The sequence below is a fragment of the Anabrus simplex genome, chromosome 4, assembly GCF_040414725.1.
Source record: "Anabrus simplex isolate iqAnaSimp1 chromosome 4, ASM4041472v1, whole genome shotgun sequence".
NCBI classification, from domain to species: domain Eukaryota; kingdom Metazoa; phylum Arthropoda; class Insecta; order Orthoptera; family Tettigoniidae; genus Anabrus; species Anabrus simplex.
This window is the reverse complement of record NC_090268.1, coordinates 245208089-245228102: the sequence shown is the minus strand read 5'-3', so window position 1 is coordinate 245228102 and position 20014 is coordinate 245208089. Positions and strand designations below refer to the sequence as shown.

General features: G+C 38.3%; 1 long non-coding RNA gene across 2 annotated transcripts; it reads right to left on the bottom strand.

Annotated features, from left to right (window-relative positions):
- Positions 1 to 7: 7 nt before the first annotated feature.
- On the bottom strand, positions 8 to 19009 carry LOC136871850 (uncharacterized). 2 transcript variants are annotated; one of them, XR_010859836.2, is made up of 4 exons: positions 18601 to 19009; positions 1321 to 1528; positions 759 to 1127; positions 8 to 604 (listed from the first exon to the last, which is right to left on the bottom strand). It is a non-coding gene; the product is annotated as an uncharacterized lncRNA (long non-coding RNA). The 2 variants fall into 2 exon arrangements; XR_010859837.2 differs by having other exon boundaries at positions 18605 to 19009.
- Positions 19010 to 20014: the final 1005 nt, after the last annotated feature.

The following is a 20014-nucleotide window of genomic DNA, read 5'->3' as shown; positions in this document are numbered from 1 at the left end:
CTCACATTCAAGTTTCAAGTACATATATGAGAAGTTTTCTTATAAAAGTTACAGTTTAAAAGTTCATTCACAAAATGTTCAGAATTAGGCGAGTCAATGAAGTAGATTGCATTGGTCTGTACAAAAAGAAAATTTTCTGTTTTCACTTTTGAATGATTTTCTGAAATCGGTCAATAAAAGTTTCAATGATGAGAACGATCTTTCGACGTCAACTGACATGAGAGGTAAATACTTGAATGATGGTGCTTCTTGTGCAGAGCAGTTCGGAAAATCCTCTGACGGTGCAGACTTGCCACGCAGCATCCTCTCCATGTCCAACGCTGCACTCCCAACAGGGATTTCGAGCCAGCATGAACTCCAACTTTTGTTTCACGGTTTTCCCAGTGTCTCCAGGCCACGAGTCGGCTTCTTGGATGACTCCTTGTATTGTAGCGACCACTTCAAACAACTCCATCCCTCACGATTCCAACTTCAGGGTGGCCTCAGGAATGACGCTCATGTAAGCTTTTATGAAAGTCAATGATGGCATCAAGCCCTTCATTTTAAAAGCAGCCTTAGCTTTCGCGATGTACTTGCTGTCCGCCTCATCAAACGTATTGATCACCTACAAAAAATATAATTGAAAAACATTAGCCGAGGAGAATAACTGAGAAAATTACAAAATTAGGTGCCGTATGATGGAGTAAACATAAAAGGTATGAAAAGAATGATAGAGAAAACCTTGAAAATGAGAAGATTTCAAACATTTCAAATCTTACTTCTTCAATTTCCCTATGATTTTCATCATAATACAAGGCAGCCAAGATCCAAGTTCCCCATCGCGTCAATATGGGCTCGGGAGGTAAAGGGAGCTCTGGATGCATTTTCTTGAAGGCACGGAGGTGAGAAGGAGCCTTGACGAAAATTTTCTTCACTGTTGACACTGTTGATGCTGTTGACGCTGGACGATTTTTCGTGCAGCTCCTCAGCAACTCTGTGCATTGCATGGGCAAGACAAGTAACATGTAACATCTTCGGGTAGAGAAGCTTGAGGCTCTTCCCAGTCTTAATCATGTAGGGAGCAGTGTCAGTCACCAATGCAAGTAATTTGTTTACCTCCCCATCTGAAAAGGTTGGCTACAGCAAGCCTGAAACAGGAATGCATAAAATGAAGGGTGAACCGTTCAGTTAATGGAATTCTGACATGTCGTACAACTGTAACTTTCAGAACTATCAGAGTCTTCACTGAGCATACGTAGAATGCATTGAAATTATAACCAGGCGGTACTTATTCTTCTTTGGCAAAACGCTCAAAAAATAAATTAACAAAAACATACTTACGCAGAGCTTCTTGCACTGTTCACACAGTGGTACCATGGTTTGTCACATCTAGCTCCCTGCATAGAATTAGGTGGCCCTTCCCCGGTTCACTGGGACTGAGTTTTCCAACAATAATGTTGGCCATGTATCTTCTACAACTGTCTGTGGTTTCATTGATAGATAACCAAATTTGGTGGCTCCCGATGTCGTCCCCGATTGCGTGTGGAACCTGGTGAAAAAAGTACCTGAATGAATATTCTTCATGGAATGGAGGTATTATCGAGAGATTACCTTCATTACAACAGAGCCAGATCCATGTTAAAATTCTAAATTGTTTAAACGAGAATACACGATTGCCATGTTGCAGTAGAAATACAAGCACCCTCTCAACGATCCCATAAACAACCACTGAATCCATATGTCAATTTCTGCCTCGGAAATGTAAAATCTGAGGATCTAACGGGCCTACACTCCTAATTCTTAGACTTCTCTCTACTCACCTAGTAGGTAGGCGCCGTATGCTACACATACGGCTTACTTGAAATTTCAACTGTTTGACCAGTAATATCTTTAAGAACGTAGATGTGAAAATGTCAATAAGAACTTGCCTCTTTTTTGCATATTTTGCAGAAAAGAATTTTTCCATCAGTAGAAAACGAGTCAGGGTCTTCCTTTGCACATCGTCAGTGTAAAACACTCAGAGATTCCTTAACTTTAGGCATCACGTACTTAGAAATCACAAGAACTCGATAGGTACATACGGATACGATTACGGACTGAGAACTGAGAGTAGAATGCAGAAACTTCACTTGACCGGGTCGGATCTTCCACCACTTCATGGGAAAAGCCACCTAAACAATACTGGTTCCCAAAATAGGCACACCACTAAAATACCTCACATTTCAAAGTGAAAGGATGCTCGAGTCTTCCAGAGCTTATCTGACAAGTTGCACTAATCCGGCAGAGGCCAATTAGGGTGTGTGAATGACCTCACTAAAGGTTAAAAACCTGCAGTTCTATTATTCGCACCAGATATGCTTTTCAATAATTATTTCTGTTTTCGAACCTTAAGGATGGTCAGGGCCCGAATTCCGGGGGGGGGGGGGGGTTTCGAAGGAAAACAAACTATTTAGATGAAAACCACAAAAATATGCATTTATATACTTCTATTCTGAAAACCGCAGTTTTATGCATTTATATGTTCGATAAATTTAAGTTCTGTTGGTCCCAGAGAGATGAAAATATCACCGAAAGGCTTTCTTTCAGTGTGTACCATTCAGGATAAAAATGTGGTAATATGCTCAAATCCTAGCCCTAGTCATAATTCATAATAAGAATGATTTAGCTGGAAAATTTATTCCATTTATGTAGAATTATAAATTTACTCATTCAGGGCAAATATTTCTGGTTTCCTTTGGAAATCTAAATCTTTTTATAATACAGACCAAGTCTCTCATAGTGCATTGGACCTACTGGTGGCTCCAAGCAGCTTGCGCAGTGGCCTCCACTCTGTGCACTAGCCACGTGTGCTAGTTACCAAAGGATGAGTCCAAATTGGCACGCTGGGCCGATACGCTGGCAACCAAAAATGAGTTAGCTAGAAAATTTATTCCATCTATGTAGGAATTAAGAACTATATGAACCAAATCTTATACTGCAGTGCCATTTAACGCACTAAGTATGTTTGTTTCATAGTAACAATGATGAAAACCGGAGAATGTGCACCTTGTTAGCTTTGTTCTTTGCAATAAATGGCACAGTCAGTACGGCGTACAGTCTTCGACCTCAATCTGTTAAAGAAAAATAAAGCGTGATCAGTGATTTTGGCAATCTCTTCAGAGGTTTCTGCTTTGTCTGTTATGGAGTTGTGTTTCTCCAATTGAGCCTTCATGAAATGAAAATGGTGCTGGTGTCTGTCTATCTGCCTGGAGTGTATCTGTTTGTGATTGGAAGGATTTAAGACAGTGAGATCATGCACTAGATTTTTCTCTTTTTGAAAGTTTTTCAGATTGTCCATTCCTCTTCTGCAAGTTCTTGATAGAAGACCACTTGTTATAAATGGATTCCAGCATGGTCACTTTGTTCCAGTGAGTCTCACATTCTTAATTAAAAGCTTTTAGAAGCATTTGCATTAGACCACTGCACTTCAAGTGTTACCAAAGCCTTACAAGAGCAGTACTTCTTAGTCATTCAGCATGTTCATGTCCTTTTACCAAACAATGGCTTCAAAGATATGACACGGCACAGTTGAAATACAATGAGCTAAGCATTGTCGGCTGTAACTCAATCCGAGTATGTGTAACTTCTTCCTGCATACATTGACCAGTTCAACTCAGATTGTGGATGTGTTTGCGATGATTAAACAGACCCATCCTGGCATGAAACATACGTCCACACAAATCACACTAAATGGATGCAGGTTCAGGACATCCAAAATGTCTCAATACTTTCCACATAACAGATCTTCGTACTGAATCAAAGGCTTTTTCCAGATCATAGAAAACTAAATACAGATTGCTGTTGCTCTCTGCATTTTTCCGGGAGTTGTCTAGCACAGAAGATCCTATCTGTCGTGCCTCTGGAGGTTCAGAAACCATATTGAGACTCAAGAAAAATCCTCTCTGAGATAACTTAGAGCCGGTTTAATAGAATTCTTGTGAGAATTTTACCTGCAATTGACAAATTTAAAGATATGAACTTCATTAATGTTTCCGTATTGAACTGAGATCAACGCAGCCATAAAATGAATCACAATTATACACAGTTACAGATTATGTCCTTGCTTATATATTTGCGATTCATTTTATGGCTGATGATACTATATACAGACGTGCCAAGTCTCCCGATTTTCAGAGCAATATCCGTAATTTTCGTATTTTAAACTCCCGCGGATTTCCTCGTTCTATCGATATATGGCTGAGTATGGCTGGTCAATAGTAGTTCTAATAATGATACCAGATGGCAGTACGGGGCACGGTGGCCAGTCATGTGCTACTCTTTGGTCTATAATACAGTCATTCTCTTTGCAAGCGAGTAACATTCTCTTTGGAGTAACCTAACCTCAGAAGTAGCACACCATAGTTGTTTTACCCGTAGAAGTGCTCGTGTTGTGCCTTAACAATTGTTTTGGCCAAAATGTCAAAAAAAAATATGATGCAGTGTTTAAAAGTGCTTATAGGGAAGAGTTTCCGTGTTTGAGTGAATCCAGAAAGGGACCAGCGTTCACATTCTGTAGTCTATATGTAGGTGTGATTTTTCAGTTTCACATGGCGGGAAATGCGATATACTCAAGCATATGCAAACAAAAAAATGTAAGGAGAGTGTCCAGTGTGTAGAAAGAAACCAGAAACTGAACATTTCATGTAAAAAACAAGATGTAAATCCTGTGACGATTGCCGAGGCATTATTTTCGTCACTTATAGTAGAACATAACCTGCCTGTAAATTGTGCCGATCATGCCGGACTTTTGTTTTGCAAAATGTTTCCTGATTCGGAAATCGCTAAACGATATGGGTGTGCTAGAACGAAAATAGCGGCTATCATTACAGAAATGTGCATGGAAGAAAGGGCGAAAATCACATTTGCAGGTGAATGCATTTTCTGTTGCTACTGATGGTAGCAATAAAAGCGACTTGAAGATATATCCCATTGTTGTAACATTTTTTAGGCCTGAACTCAATGAAATTCAGAGTTTGAGTTGTCTACTCTCTGTGCCTAATTTAGAAGGGGATGCTACTGGAGCTAACATTGCCAATCTTTTGCTCTCAACTTTTTGGGAATTCTGCATTCCATTAAAAAACTGCCTAGCTCTTGGTGTTGATAATGCTCCAGTAATGGTAGAATTAAAGAATGGTGTGGCAGGATGTTTGAAGCGGGAAAATAGTAACATAATCATCATAGGCTGCTCTTGTCACCTAATTAATCTTGCTGCCGAGAAGGGTGCGGCATGTTTGCCCGTAAATGTAGATGAAAGTATAATTGATATATTTTATTATCTGGAAAGGAGTGCAAAGAGGAAAGAAAAGTTCAGAGAATTTCAGACTTTACACAATATAGAGATCAGGAAAATTCTGGAGCATGTGCCTACTCGATGGTTATCACTAAGAAGATGTTTAGATAGGATTTTGCTTCAGTGGAACCCTTTGGTTACATTATTCAGGAGCGAAATTGTGAATAAGGATTCTCAGACGGGAAAATTCCTGAGCACAGTTTAAGTGCAGATGTGTCTTGTTTGTCTGAAAACATTAAGGAATGTCATAACATTTCACCACACTTCTCAGTTAAAAGGAAAACCCAGTCATCAGTTTCACTAAAAAAATGAAACTACTGATCACACTAAGAGCCAATGCATTGTCACGTGAAGAACGACTTTTCATGTTCCTTTCATCAAATTTACATAAATCTTTTTGCCTTTTTCTCTCAAGTTTTATGGATGTTTTGAGAATCCAAACGTAGCTCTTCAGTCAAGTATGCCGCACATCCACTTATTGAGTTCAGTTTTGGAGGAACTATTGAATGTGATGGCAAGGTTTGTGAAACCCGACGTTATTCAAAGATCCTCCTCTCTCCTTGATGTAGATTATCATACCCCAGCAAATCAAAAGGATGATTGTGATTTGATGATAGGGAACTCTGCGTTTGTTTTAGTGAACACCTTGAAGTCTGAGGAAAAGTGCATATTCTTTAAGTCTGTTAGAAAGTGTTTCTCTTCATCGTGTGACTACATGGTACACAAATTTCCATTCAAAGATGAAGTTTTAATTAATGCAGAAGTTGCAGATATTTCTGCTATAAGTAAGGCATCATTTTCTAGCCTTAGATTTTCCATTAACAAGTGTCCGAACATTTTGACTAGTAAAACGGAACATTTGGATAAAGAAACTGATATTCTGCACTCCCAGTTCCGTAACTTTCAGCTCGAAGGAACAGACCTGGCAAAACGAAGAATTGATGTTCAATGGGCATTGGTAGGTCAGATGAAATCAGCTGATGGTGTACTTAAATATGACAGACTCTCTAAAGTGATGCTTGCTATTTTATCAATTCCACATACCAATGCAGAATGTGGAAGGATTTTTAGCAGAGTCACAAAGACAAAACCACAGTTCAGATCCTTGCTCTCTGAACAAACTTTGGAGAAACTTTTAACCTTGAAATCAGTCCAGCAAGGAAAGTGCTTTGAGCAAACATTTAGTTCCGAGTTTCTGAAGAGGGCTAAGTCAGCTACTGGTGTGTTGAACAACAGTTAGTCGTAATGTGATCACCATGTTGAAGGATGAAGTCACATGTTTCTACAGTTCACGTATGTCCAGTATTTAGTATTCACATGTAAATGATGAAAAAAAATGTATATGGGCAAACAGAATTGTTAATGTATTGAATTATAATGAATTATTACATGTTCTGCCATCAGTGATGTGTCATATGTCGCGATTCGCTGCGAAATTTCTCCTGATTTTTCACTTTTGAAAGTTGGCATGTCTGTATATATGTCGAAACCGGTCCCCAAGTTGAATAAAAGGTATTTGTAACATAAACACGAACCTAATTAGTATTGAAAAGGTTGAACCTAATAGATATCTTATCGTTGCAATTGACAAAAGCGATATACCACGGTAGTTCTCACATCATAGGATATAAACTTCCCCATACACTGCGATAGCGATGATGGTAGCATTCTTCAAGTCGACGGGTATTTCTCGAGTTTCCCAAATCAAGAGGATGAATGTTAAAAGTGTAGTCTTCAAGGGTATTCCTCCATTTTATATGAGTTCCAGAGGGATGTTATCAGGACCGGGACACTTTCTTGGTTTTAGTTGATTGAGTGCTTTGGTGAAGTCTCTGTATGTGGCTGGAACTGCCATCCATGGTTATTGGGGCTGCTGAGGGACATTGTGAAGAAAGTCCTCAGCTATGTTGGAGACATGATTTAGAAGTGCAGAGAAATGTTTCTTCCAATGTTCTAAAATGTCTCTATTATTAGTTAAAATGATGGCTTTGTCGGCAGTCTTCAGTGACCCCAATGAAGATCAAATGGGGCCATATATCTTCTTTATGCCAGCATAGAAATTTTGCAGGTCACAGGCATCAGATAGTCTTTGCAGTTCTTCAGCTTTTTGTTGCCACCAGTTATTCTTGATTTCCCTAATTTGTGCCACACATTTTTCTTTTTCCAAGAAATGTTATTCTTCACATTGGAAGACGGATCTTGAAGATAGGATAGATGGGCTTCCTGTTTGGCATTGATCAGGCACATCAGATAGATCTGTCAAACAACTCCAATGCTTTATTAATATTTACACCTTCATCTCTCACAAAAGGAGATTATCCTCTGTGTCCAAGTCCAGACCTTATTTTGTAGCATTGTCATGAACTCCCACCTCCCCCCAATGTGGCTCACATTAAAAAAAAATTGATAGTAAACATATCTTTCTTTGAAATTTTCATTGAAGCATGTAATGTGCAGTTACGGTGATGTAGTAGATACATGTGTATTTGTCTGTACTTGTGACGCCTACTAATCAATGTTCTGTATTAAGGATCTGCCTTGTTAATACAATACAATACAATACCTAGTTCATTATCTAACATATTGATATACAAGTACATGTTTGGAGAATATAAACACATTCTCTTCCTCACCTTCTGGTTAAAATCACGTAAGCACATTAGATCTGTTAAAAATTATACAATCTGACATAAAATTTTCCACAGTCTATTTAAAAATACATAAAAATTCAAACATGAATAGATATTTATGTTGTGTTATGATCCTTATCATATAAATCTTATCTGAAAGTCATATGTATTATGTTGTTCAATTTCAAATGCTGATGTATAACTAGTATGTGAACTTCAATGCCAGAAAGCATGCCCGATACTTAGCCATTTGTGAACAATGTATGACAATAACCACTTCACAAATATTGAACGTGGTATGGTTTTGTTACACCCCTTGCAAAAAGTAGGGCCATCATATATTAGTTCATTACTCTTTTCCTACAGGTAATTAGATTTCACTTTAACTTGGCTGGCTAATCTTTTATTATGGACTTTTTTTTTTTTGTTTCCATTTGGATGCACCTTGGCAATGATTACGTCAAAAAGCAGGGATAAACTGAGTCAACACTACTCGGAAGAATGATAAGAGATTAATGACGGATGTTTGTAGTATGAAGCTCGCATAGTAGTTACACACCATCAGCATTTGAAAATTGAAAGAAGACACGGTACATATGAACTTTCAGATAATATACGATAAGGATCATGACACAACAGGAATGTTTATTCATATTTGAATTTTTGGTGTATTTTTAACTGGAGATTATTTGTGGACAGTTTAATGTCAGATTGTACAATTTTTAACAGATTTAATGCTTTTATATTTTGAAAACATATATTTGTATATCAATATGTGTTAGATAATAAACTAGGTATTGTGTTGACAAGGCGAATACATAACATTCATTGATTAAAGTCAATATGGACCAACTAGGGTCATTATGGTAAAAATTATAGATCACACCTACTAATTGCGCCTCCCGAACCATTGCGGGCAGTGCTCTGGATGCAATAGTTAGATGTGGGGCTAATTCTTCAGCATTCACCCTTCCATGTGTTGCGCCCAAGTCTATTGCAGTTTAAATTAAATTTGCAAGATCCAGTTTACTTAATTCCACAAAAACCTTTAAGACTTCCATGTGTCTATAGGGGCAATCAAAGGAATAAAATGCACCACTCCAAACCCTGAACAGCTATAAAATAACTATAAAATTAATGCGTTATATATTACAATAAATATAACAAGCATATAATAGACACAAATAGTTTAAAAGTTGCTTAACGTCGCACCGACACGTCTTATGACGACGATAGGATAGGAAAGGGCTAGGAGTGGAAAGGAAGCAGCGTGGCTTTAATTATGGTACAGCAGACAAATAGCTACAAGAAATTTAAATCATTCTGCAACTGATGCTATTACTTCTGCAACAATGCTTCACTAAATGTTTGATGCCATTCGGTTTGCAGGAATGTACATATAAATTTCCATACTTTTTTTGCATTTAACATAAGTCGGTGTGCAATCTGGTATACTTGTTTCACGTAAGTTCCATGTACAACCATACTTAGTGCTTCATCCTTTTGCTGGTATTTGCAGTCAGAATGTAAGTACCATCTTCATCTTCTCAGTCACAGTATGCTTGTCCTCTTTTTCTCTCCCCAGGTATCACAAATAGAACAAAAGTGTTAAAAATGAATTTCAGACATGTTCCTTCTGGGACAGTTAGTTACTGCACGGATGGTGTAAGTAGTATTGCTACTTCTGCCTCATTAAGCTATAATCTCGGCTGGCTGAGTAAATACTATGGATACACTGTTCATTTCTGACTAACTCATGCAGACGTGGCTTGTTCTCCTACGAGGATAGCATAGCTCTGCCCCTGACATACTAGCCTATCCTTCCTTGGGACGACTGTGAGTGAGAGATGAGGTGATACATCTATTCTTATTTCTAGCATATGTATGCATGTGAGGCAGCACTAGAGGGTTGACCCATTGCAGGGCCCAGACATGAAGCTTGAACAACCTTAGATGGCAGAATCTTCTAGACCAAGTCCCCAGGGGCTCTTAAATTGGGAGCGTGGCTGATGACAATGGGGCCCTTAGCTCAGTCCTAGCATTGCTTCCACTTACTTGTGCCTGGCTCCTCACTTCCATCTATCCCATCCGACCTCCCTCGGTCAACTTTTGTTCTTTTCCAACCCCGATGGCATTAGAGCATTTGAGACCTAGGGAGTCTTTTCTTTTTCATGCCCTTCCATATTTAATGATTTTTTTTTTTTTTTTTTCAATCTGCTTTACTTCTCACCAACACATACAGGTCTTACGGCAACGATGGGATAGGAAAGTGCTAGGAGTGGGGGAAAAAAGTAGCCGTGGGCTTAATTAATGTGTAGCCTCAACATTCGTTCGGTGTGAAATGGGAAACCGTGGTTGCCGATGGGGGATTTCGAACTCGCTATTTCTCGACTGCAGGTTCACAGCAGCGTGCCCCTCTCTGCACAGTCACGGCTGTTGCCTTTCTTTGGCCGATACCTTCATTTATCGAAGTGTCCGACCCCCTTCTTCTTCTTCCTTCTGATTAGTGTTAATAGAGGATGCTTGCCTAGTTGTATTTTCTCTTAAAACAATAATCAACACCACCACCTCACAGGCCAAGGTATTAAGGTGAAATATTTCACTTCCTTTTTTTTTTTTTTTACATCGCACCGACACAGAAAGGTTTTATGGCGACGATGGGATGGGAAACAATGGAAAACCATCTTCAAGTCTGCTGACAGTGGGGTTCGAACCCACTATCTCCCGGATGCAAGCTCACAGGTAGGCGCTCATAACCGCACGGCCAACTCACCCGGTAATTCACTATCATTGAAAATCATTCTAAATTACACTGTCTTAATATCAATAATTTTGTACCTCACTTTACTATTAATTATAATCCTTTTAACAGTTATCGTAATATTTTTAGGCTGACTTACTTATTTTATGGCTTTTGGTGCCAGGAATGTCTGAGGACTTGTTTGACTCGTCTGGTGCAGGTTTTTCTGTTTGATGCCCATGGGCAACCAGTGCTTCTTGATGTGGTATGGTGGAGGTGGTGGTGGTGGTGGTGGTGGTGGTGATGATGAATGTAGGGATAGAGTAAAACCCAGTGTCGGCATGTGGCCTACTCCTATTGAATAATACTTAGGGGTTTGCTCAGAGCTTTACATCCCCATCTGATGGACAAATCACCATTAACAGTGTCATATGCCCTCACTCCATATGAACAGTGCAGAGAGGTTTGGAATTTAATCCAGGCTTTTGGCACGCGATCTAGTGATTGGAAATTGTGTACCACCACCTCTCCTACCCTGCTGGCCAGCATTCTGTTGGTGAATTCTTTTTTTGACCAACTGGACTCAAACCAGCTTACCTTGGTGTCAGATAATTGCCTTAACGATCATGGCCGCAATGTGGACTTTTTAGGTAAATGAAATGGCATATGGCTTTTAGTGCCGGCAGTGTCCGAGGACAAGTTTAGCTCGCCAGATGCAGGTCATTTTATTTTACGCACATAGGCGACCTGCGCATCGTGATGAGGATGAAATGACGAATATGACACATACACCCAGCCCCCATGCCAGGGGATTTAACGAATTATTAAAATTCGCAACCCTCCCGGGCATCGAACCCGACACCCCTGTGACCAAAGGCCAGCATGCTAACCCTTTAGCTATGGATCTGCACGCTGTTTAGATTAGAAGTATTTATTGTTCAGTTTTATACTAACCCAAAATAGTATGGTCTTGACCTGTGCAATTTGATGTTTCTCAAAGGGATCATGGTTCTTTAAGGTGAATTTTCCTGTTTTCTGCTATCATTGTTTGAATGTGAAAGAAACATCCATAATTAACAATATTTGTGGACTGTTTTTATTAAGAAATACATTAGAAATCAAAAAACCTTAAAATCATAATTTTTGAGGCATTAAAATTTAATTGAACATTGATTTCCTTATAGAACTGCCAGTATGAAAGCTGACTGTGTCATGCAGTCAGATTGGCTGTTGGGCTAAAAAGAGAGTTCAAATTCCAACATTATCAGGTGGCATTCAGAAGTTATTGAAATTTCTGTAAATTTATCCATGGATTTTCTCTGTATAAAGCAGTTTTATAACCTGTGATATTTCATTAATGAGTCATCTTTCCAAGTGTGCTCTGTTATTCGTTTACCTCTCTCACTGATCAGATTGAGAATATATCACATTTATGTTCAACATTTTGGCTAAGTAGCATGTATATTCTTTGTAAATACTCAAATTTTGTATCAAATAATGTAAAAATAAATGTAAAGTTTTGTAACAAATAATTGAATATGTAAATCTCGGAGGGCTGTGTAAACTGTTTGTAATTAATGAGCTGGTTGAAATAAATAAAAAAAATTATTTATAAACGTGTAAGTTTGTTCAGTATTTGCTTATATGGTATTACCACTCAACCAATCAGACTAAGGTCAGAGAAAAGCTTTATTCAGTCAACACAACCACCAACTGTTACACCTGGAATTCATTGATTGGAGCTGTGGAGACTGTAAGTGCCTCATCTACTGTTGAAACCAAGAGAGGAACCTCTGCCAGTTTCCAACTACCATTCATTATTTGGAAATCTCTAAACCAACTGCATACAGGGGTATAGAGATTTAAAATGAACCTTGTTACGTGGCAGTACCTTAAAGAAGACTCACTCTGCTGAAGTGGATTAGAACAAAATGATGAACATCTAGCCTGGGGGAATCTGAGCAGAGAATGATCATCTCCCTTCAGCCAATTACAAAGCTCTATATGTAGCAGAATACTAGGGCATAGTTTAATTGTGATGCTGGATATGGAAATGTAATCAACATTATTCTACAGTTCCAGTTTCCCAGGTACTATTGGCAAGCCTCTTCCTCTCTATATTATTGAGATACATTCTGTTGTTAATGACATCCTCCAGTGTCCTTCTCTGATCTGCAAGGTCCATCTTTACAATGTCCATCCAGTGGGTTCTTGTCTTCCCACCATCAATTTTCCTGCCACATGCCTCTCTAAGTTAACTCCTTGTTGGCTCCATTCTCATTACGTGCCCAAACCATCTTGATATGAATATGCTTACCTGATCTAACAATGCTGTCTCAATCCCAGCTTCCTTTCTAACTGTCATCCCTTAACTTGACCAGTTTTGAATTGTAGACCTCAGAAACTTCATCTCAGATGCCTGTAACCTTGATGAGTCATTGAGGATGCAAATTTCAATACCATAGGTTTAAGATCGGTATGAAGTATTGATTGAACGTCGCCAGCTTTGATTTTGTTGGTAGTTTGGGGTCCCAGAGGAGTGTTCTTACTTGCTGGTAAATGTTAAAGCATTCGTGCACTCTATTCGCCACCTCCTTTGTGACTAGTTTGTCTTCAGGAATTACACTGCCAAGGTATGTTTCCAGTGGATGGTCTCTTAGCATGATGTTCGCTGGTCGTCCCTCTCTGTTTATTGCCATCACTACTGTTTTGGCTTTGCTTATCTTGAGATTGAATTCCTGGAACTTAATCTTCCATTCATTGAGTCTCAACTGTACTTTGTTCCTCAGTTTCTCCCCATATGATGAAGTCATCTGCGAGAGCCAGTGCATTTAGTTTACCAGAGGTTTTCTTGATTTTCTAAATTATACATCCATGATGGCGATAGACAGTAATGGGGATAGTGCACTGCCTTGCTGGACTCCGCTTTTGGTCAAGAACCAGGATGAAAGTTCGTCACCAAATCGCACGCAGCTTGTACAGTGCTCATACAGCAACTGAACTTTCCCCAACAATCCCTCTAATGCATTCCTCTTTTTCAGGCATTACTGTATCTTCCTTCTTCCAATGCTGTCATATGCTTTCTTAGTATCCAGGAAAACCATGAACTGCTCTTTGCTTTCCTTGCAGTATTTCTCCATTATTATATGCCCACTGAAATTAGGTCCATTGTGGACCTATTCTGACTGTGGCTCTAAGATTACTCACAATCTCCTCTCTAAGATCTTCTCAAGAATCTGAAGCCCATGAGAAAGAAGCATCATTCCCCGGTTGTTGCGGCATTTTTTAAGATTTCCTTTCTTACATGGGGATAATGACACCCTTGCTCCAATCAGCATGTATCTCATGTTAACATTGATGCTTTCACGGCCCGTACTTGTACATATGATATGGGCTTTTGGGCTTATGCCGCGTCAAGAAAGCAAGGTGAAACTTTTTACATTTCACAGAGAACTTTGCTCCGCGTCTTCAGAAGGAAATACAAATGGTCCGTTATTGGACATTATAAATTTTCCAGCTAACTCATTCCTGGTTGCCAGCATTTCGCCCCCGTGTGCTAAGTTGGGCTCATCAGTTGGTACTCAGCACACCCACCAAGACATACCATGGAGGCCACTACGTAGGCTACTTGGAGCCACCGGCAGTGCCAACGCACTGTGAGGGACTTTCTCATTACCAAAAATTGATACCTGCTTGGCCATTAGATGAATAGAAGTTAGTTCCCATAGGGAACCTGATTCGGAACAAATATATTAGGTTCCCTATGGGAATCAACAGCTATATCTTCAGAAGAAAATCTCATCCTTGTTTTCTTGACACTGTGCAAGCCCAAAGCCGACATCATGTCTACTAGCAGGTATCTTGTCATCCTTCCACACAGCATTGAGCACCCTATATACTCAGTGACTCCTGCTGCTTTAATCATGTTCGTGTTGACTTTATCAATTCATGGGGATTTCCTTTGCAGCATCTTCTTAAAAGGCTGCTTCTGTTTCTGCACATATAATGGAAGGTTCCTTTGTGTACGTTGAGGTTACACAATGCTGCTGCTTTTGTTCTCTGATCTGCTTCTGTCATGTTCAGTAAGTGATCAAAATGATTCGTCAGTACCTCTCTGATGTCCTCTCCCTTCCTGGCCAGGAAAACAAGTACGTAACTATCAGTAGGGCCAACTAGTGAACGACAAAACGGGAAGATGGAAGGGCTGGGAACCTACCAAAGGCATGGACATGGCTTAGATAGCGGATTCCGAAATGAATCACCGTGATCCTTAGTTTTTAAAATATTATTTACAAGATAATTGTACATATACATTCCAAGTTATGAGCTATAAGTTCAGTGATATACATAGGTTATTCGTAGCACTGTAAATTCAAATTACAAATGAACTGTACATCTAGTTACCAATGCAGTAGTACAATGCAATTTACAGGTTATCCAAAATCTAGCGTACCTAAAGTGATACAGAACTATCAGAGGCAAACCCCAAGGGAAATACTATTAAACTACAATATACATATTTTAGTGAAACAAAACGGGAATGCCTCGGAAACGAACAGGTAAGTCTAGCTGAAAAACTAAGGTGTCATAAGTAGCTAATTTGGTGAATCTAGGCGAGGTTAGGGCAGACTCCTGTATGAAAAGCAAATCGGAACATTACGGAAATTTTAGCAGGAACGGAATTCAAGAGTGCTCACCCGAGGAGAGTGCCATCCCGAAAACCGGGGGACGTCAACCAGATAGGCTGCTCACAGACGGGTAGACCAAGACCGACAGATATCAGGATAATACCAATATAAATGGTCCGTTATTGGACATTATAAATTTTCCAGCTAGCTCATTCTTGGTTGCCAGCGTCTCGCCCTCATGTGCCAGGGCGGGCTCATCAGTTGGCACCCAGCACACCCACCAATGCGCTGGCTAGTGCACACCGTGGAGGCCACTGCGTAGGCCAACTGGAGCCATAGGCAGTGCCAATGCACTAAGAGACTTTGTCTCATCACTAAAAATTGATGCCTTCTTGGCCATCAGATGATATAGATGTTGATTCCCATAGGGAATCTGAAATATTTGTCCTGAATGAGCAAATTTATAATACTGCACCATACGGGGTACATTATTCGTATTGTGCCTTTTCCCTCACTGCCTCAAATACTCCGGCTAATAATCTGATATAAAATGTTGGATGGACAAATAAATATAATCATCTCCTAAAAATTCAGGACGACACGCAGGTAAGAATAAAATAATTACATCAACTTAGGTCTGCGACCAAATCATATTACAATCATCTGTATCTGCAAAAAAAAAAATCATTTGTATATTCCATCCCATCCAACGTGCATTCATTTATCTACACCGATATTGGCTTATTTCGGTGAATAACACATGAGAACCCTATTTTGTTCTCAAATCATATATTCGTTTGCTGCACAATACCTTTCAGGGATACTCATTTCAATTAACCTTATTTTATCGTGGACTCAACTGAGAAATGCACAGCCTTTTCCCCAAATCCGTCCGCAAAACCAATTCCAATTAATTGTAGCCAACAATAAAATACATCTTTGACTTTATCTATTGATTATTTATAAGTACTCCATCTAATATCTCTTCCGATATTGAACTGAATAAATAACAAGAATTCCGGTTGAAATCCTTATCTCCTATTTTATTGAAAGTTCGTTGTACTTGGAATGAAGTATAATTACAATTACATATTCATTTACACTCTTAGAAATTCCAATTCCAAATTGAAATACAATTCAATATTTTCTTATCATATAAAGAAAAATCGTCGACATTAATATTACAATCTCGTTTCAATATTTTTGAAATATTAATAATTCGTCGAAATATTATTGAAACCTTATAAAATATCCCCTAAACATTGTCGAGATGTCGTTGGAGTGGTTGAAATACCTTGGAATATCGGTGAAATAATATTTAGATATTCCTTAAAAATTATTGAGAAGTCATCGAAATGACTGAAGCACCTTGGAATATCGGCGAAATAATGTTTAGATATTCCTTAAAAAATTATTGAAAAGTCATTGACATGACTGAAGCACCTTGGAATATCGGCGAAATAATGTTTAAATATTCCTTAAAAATTGATGAAAAGTCATTGACATGACTGAAGCACCTTGGAATATCGGCGAAATAATGTTTAAATATTCCTAAAAAATTGTTGAAAAGTCATCGAAATGACTGAAGCACCTTGGAATATCGGCGAAATAATGTTTAAATATTCCTTAAAAAATTATTGAAAAGTCATTGACATGACTGAAGCACCTTGGAATATCGGCGAAATAATGTTTAAATATTCCTTAAAAATTGATGAAAAGTCACTGACATGACTGAAGCACCTTGGAATATCGGCGAAATAATGTTTAAATATTGCTTAAAAATTATTGAAAAGTCATCGAAATGACTGAAGCACCTTGGAATATCGGCGAAATAATGTTTAGATATTCCTTAAAATTTGTTGAAAAGTCATTGACATGACTGAAGCACCTTGGAATATCAGCGAAATAATGTTTAGATATTCCTTAAAATTTGTTGAAAAGTCATCGAAATGACTGAAGCACCTTGGAATATCGGCGAAATAATGCTTAGATATTCCTTAAAAATTGTTGAAAAGTCATCGAAATGACTGAAGCACCTTGGAATATCGGCGAAATAATGCTTAGATATTCCTTAAAAATTGTTGAAAAGTCATCGAAATGACTGAAGCACCTTGGAATATCGGCGAAATAATGCTTAGATATTCCTTAAAAATTATTGAAAAGTCATCGAAATGACAAGCACCTTGGAATATCGGCGAAATAATGCTTAGATATTCCTTAAAAATTATTGAAAAGTCATCGAAATGACTGAAGTACCTTGAAATATAGGTGACATAATGTCGAAATATCAAGAATATTAACTAAGTACCACTCAAATATCAACTAGACATCATTAAAATATAATTTGAATTTCATTGAATATCCCTAAAAATTTCATATGTATGATCTTTGCTTTCTTTGTTTTCTCAAGTCTTCATTGTGTAATAACGAAAACAACATAAGTAAGTTCCATAAATATGGTTCAAAAATTACCATACAGCTATATATCGACTCAAATAAAACCGAAAATAAAATATTCTTTTTACTAGGTAAACTAACTTGGTCATAAAACCATCTGAAAATAAATAGGAGTAGCCTATCATAACATACATGTGCAAACAAGCTAATCAAACATCTAGGAATGCAATACTTCCATTCGTAAATAAACATCTTTCCGCGAAATTAAAACAGAAAATGGTATCGGAAATTTACCTGTCCACAAGCAGTAGTCATTTTAGTCATGAAGACGTTTCCTCCCTCCAAACATGCGTTTGACAGAAATTCAACTTAGCTTATTATGTGAGATTCTTCACAAAACAAAAATGTTAACTTTCAATCGCGAATGCCTTATTTTAGGATATAATTTTTGATGACCGTATACCATAAGTAGCCTGTAAGTTCATTAACCTCTTACCATCGTATGCATGTACCACATAACCCGACTTCGTATACTGCTACGTAATTCACATGACGAAAACATCAACTATAACGTAATATTAGCGTTATGTTGCTTAAATATTACCAACTGCACAAATCTAGTCGTATTTCACTGAATACGCATTCTGTCAATAACAATTCCTCATTACTTACACTTCCCTATCTCCATTATTTTAGCCTATAATCTCTTAAGATTATCGATCATAACAACGGTTCCACCTAACAAAATCATTCGTTGCTTTAACTATAGTGCAGTATACGTATAATCCATTCACATAATCTCATCACCTATCATGGGTTTACGGTATTCCGTAACACAAGCAATCACATATTCTCAGCAAAAATAACGCGAGTGTTAATATTTCAGGTTCTACTTACTTACTTTTGGTGTCAAGTTATCGTCAAATTAAGTTCTATTAATCTAGAAGACGGTCTAATACCATTCTGCATTGCACTGGAGTTGAATTACCCAATGAAAGGCATGAATCTTGAGAATCACATTGATAATGTCGGTTTTCCAAAGCTTCACACAAAATAAACAAGCACTCCTACTCATTGATTATAGATTTGAAACGTCAAAGACTACCTAAGTCCATATCTTAAATAAGCTATAAGGATTCCCTTTTTTATGACCCTACACATAGAACTTTTATCTTGAAGAATTAAACATTGACCATACTACCATCATATATTAAATTAAATATTTACTATCGTTCATCCAAATATAAGTAATTTTAACTACGAAAATTTAAATATAAGGAACTTGACTTATCTTGCTTTCGTTATTCGACTGGGATGGTCTTCATTCTGGATCTCCCTTGGCTCCCGACTCGAGTTGCGGTTTACGTCATCGTTGGTTACTGGTGACTGGCCTCGGGTGTGGGTGATGACGGCTGGCAAGGGCTCCCACCGGATTGTGATCCCATTTTTCTGGTTTACTCAGCCATCGTATCTCCGTCGATTCCGTGCGGTTGAAACATAACGAAGGCTAGCATTAGGTGCATTCTCCAAACAGGGAATAAATAATTTTGAATATATATTTTAGCTATCTAGTAAGTTATTCGTTAAGATGCAATATTTAGCGCAATACTTTAGGTATTTCTTGTTTGTCGCTAGCTTAAAGAATAAGCTGCCGATCTCTAAATCTTCTTTAAGATTTCGGCTATGCGTTTGTATTGGCAAATATTATGGGCGATATCTTCTTTTTTCTTTCACTGCTTTCACGCCCGATGCTTTTAATTTGTATTTATAGTTTATATACCGCCTTAATTATAGTATTAGCAGTTTTCTTCTCTGAATTCAACCTCTTCTTTTCTTGAATACCAATTCTTGCTCACAATTTCGTTCCGATGATCAATACGATATTTTTTTAAAGTGTCGTCTTTTTTTTTACTCGGGACAACAATCTGATTCTTTTATCACGGCGATTTGGATTGCTAAGGTCCGATCGCCGCAATATCAACTCACGACCTACTTCACTGGTTATATCTGCATTTTCTCTCTAGAATATACTCTTTCATTATGTAACCTCCGTCATTTTTATCGCGATTCATGGCAAGTATTAGGGATGTAACTCCCGATCATGACGCAAATCGGGCAATGAAATGGTACAATACCAATATAAATGGTCCGTTATTGGACATTATAAATTTTCCAACTAGCTCATTCTTGGTTGCCAGCGTATCGCCCTCGTGTGCCAGGGCGGGCTCATCAGTTGGCACCCAGCACACCCACCAATACGCTGGCTAGTGCACACCGTGGAGGCCACTGCGTAGGCCAACTGGAGCCACCG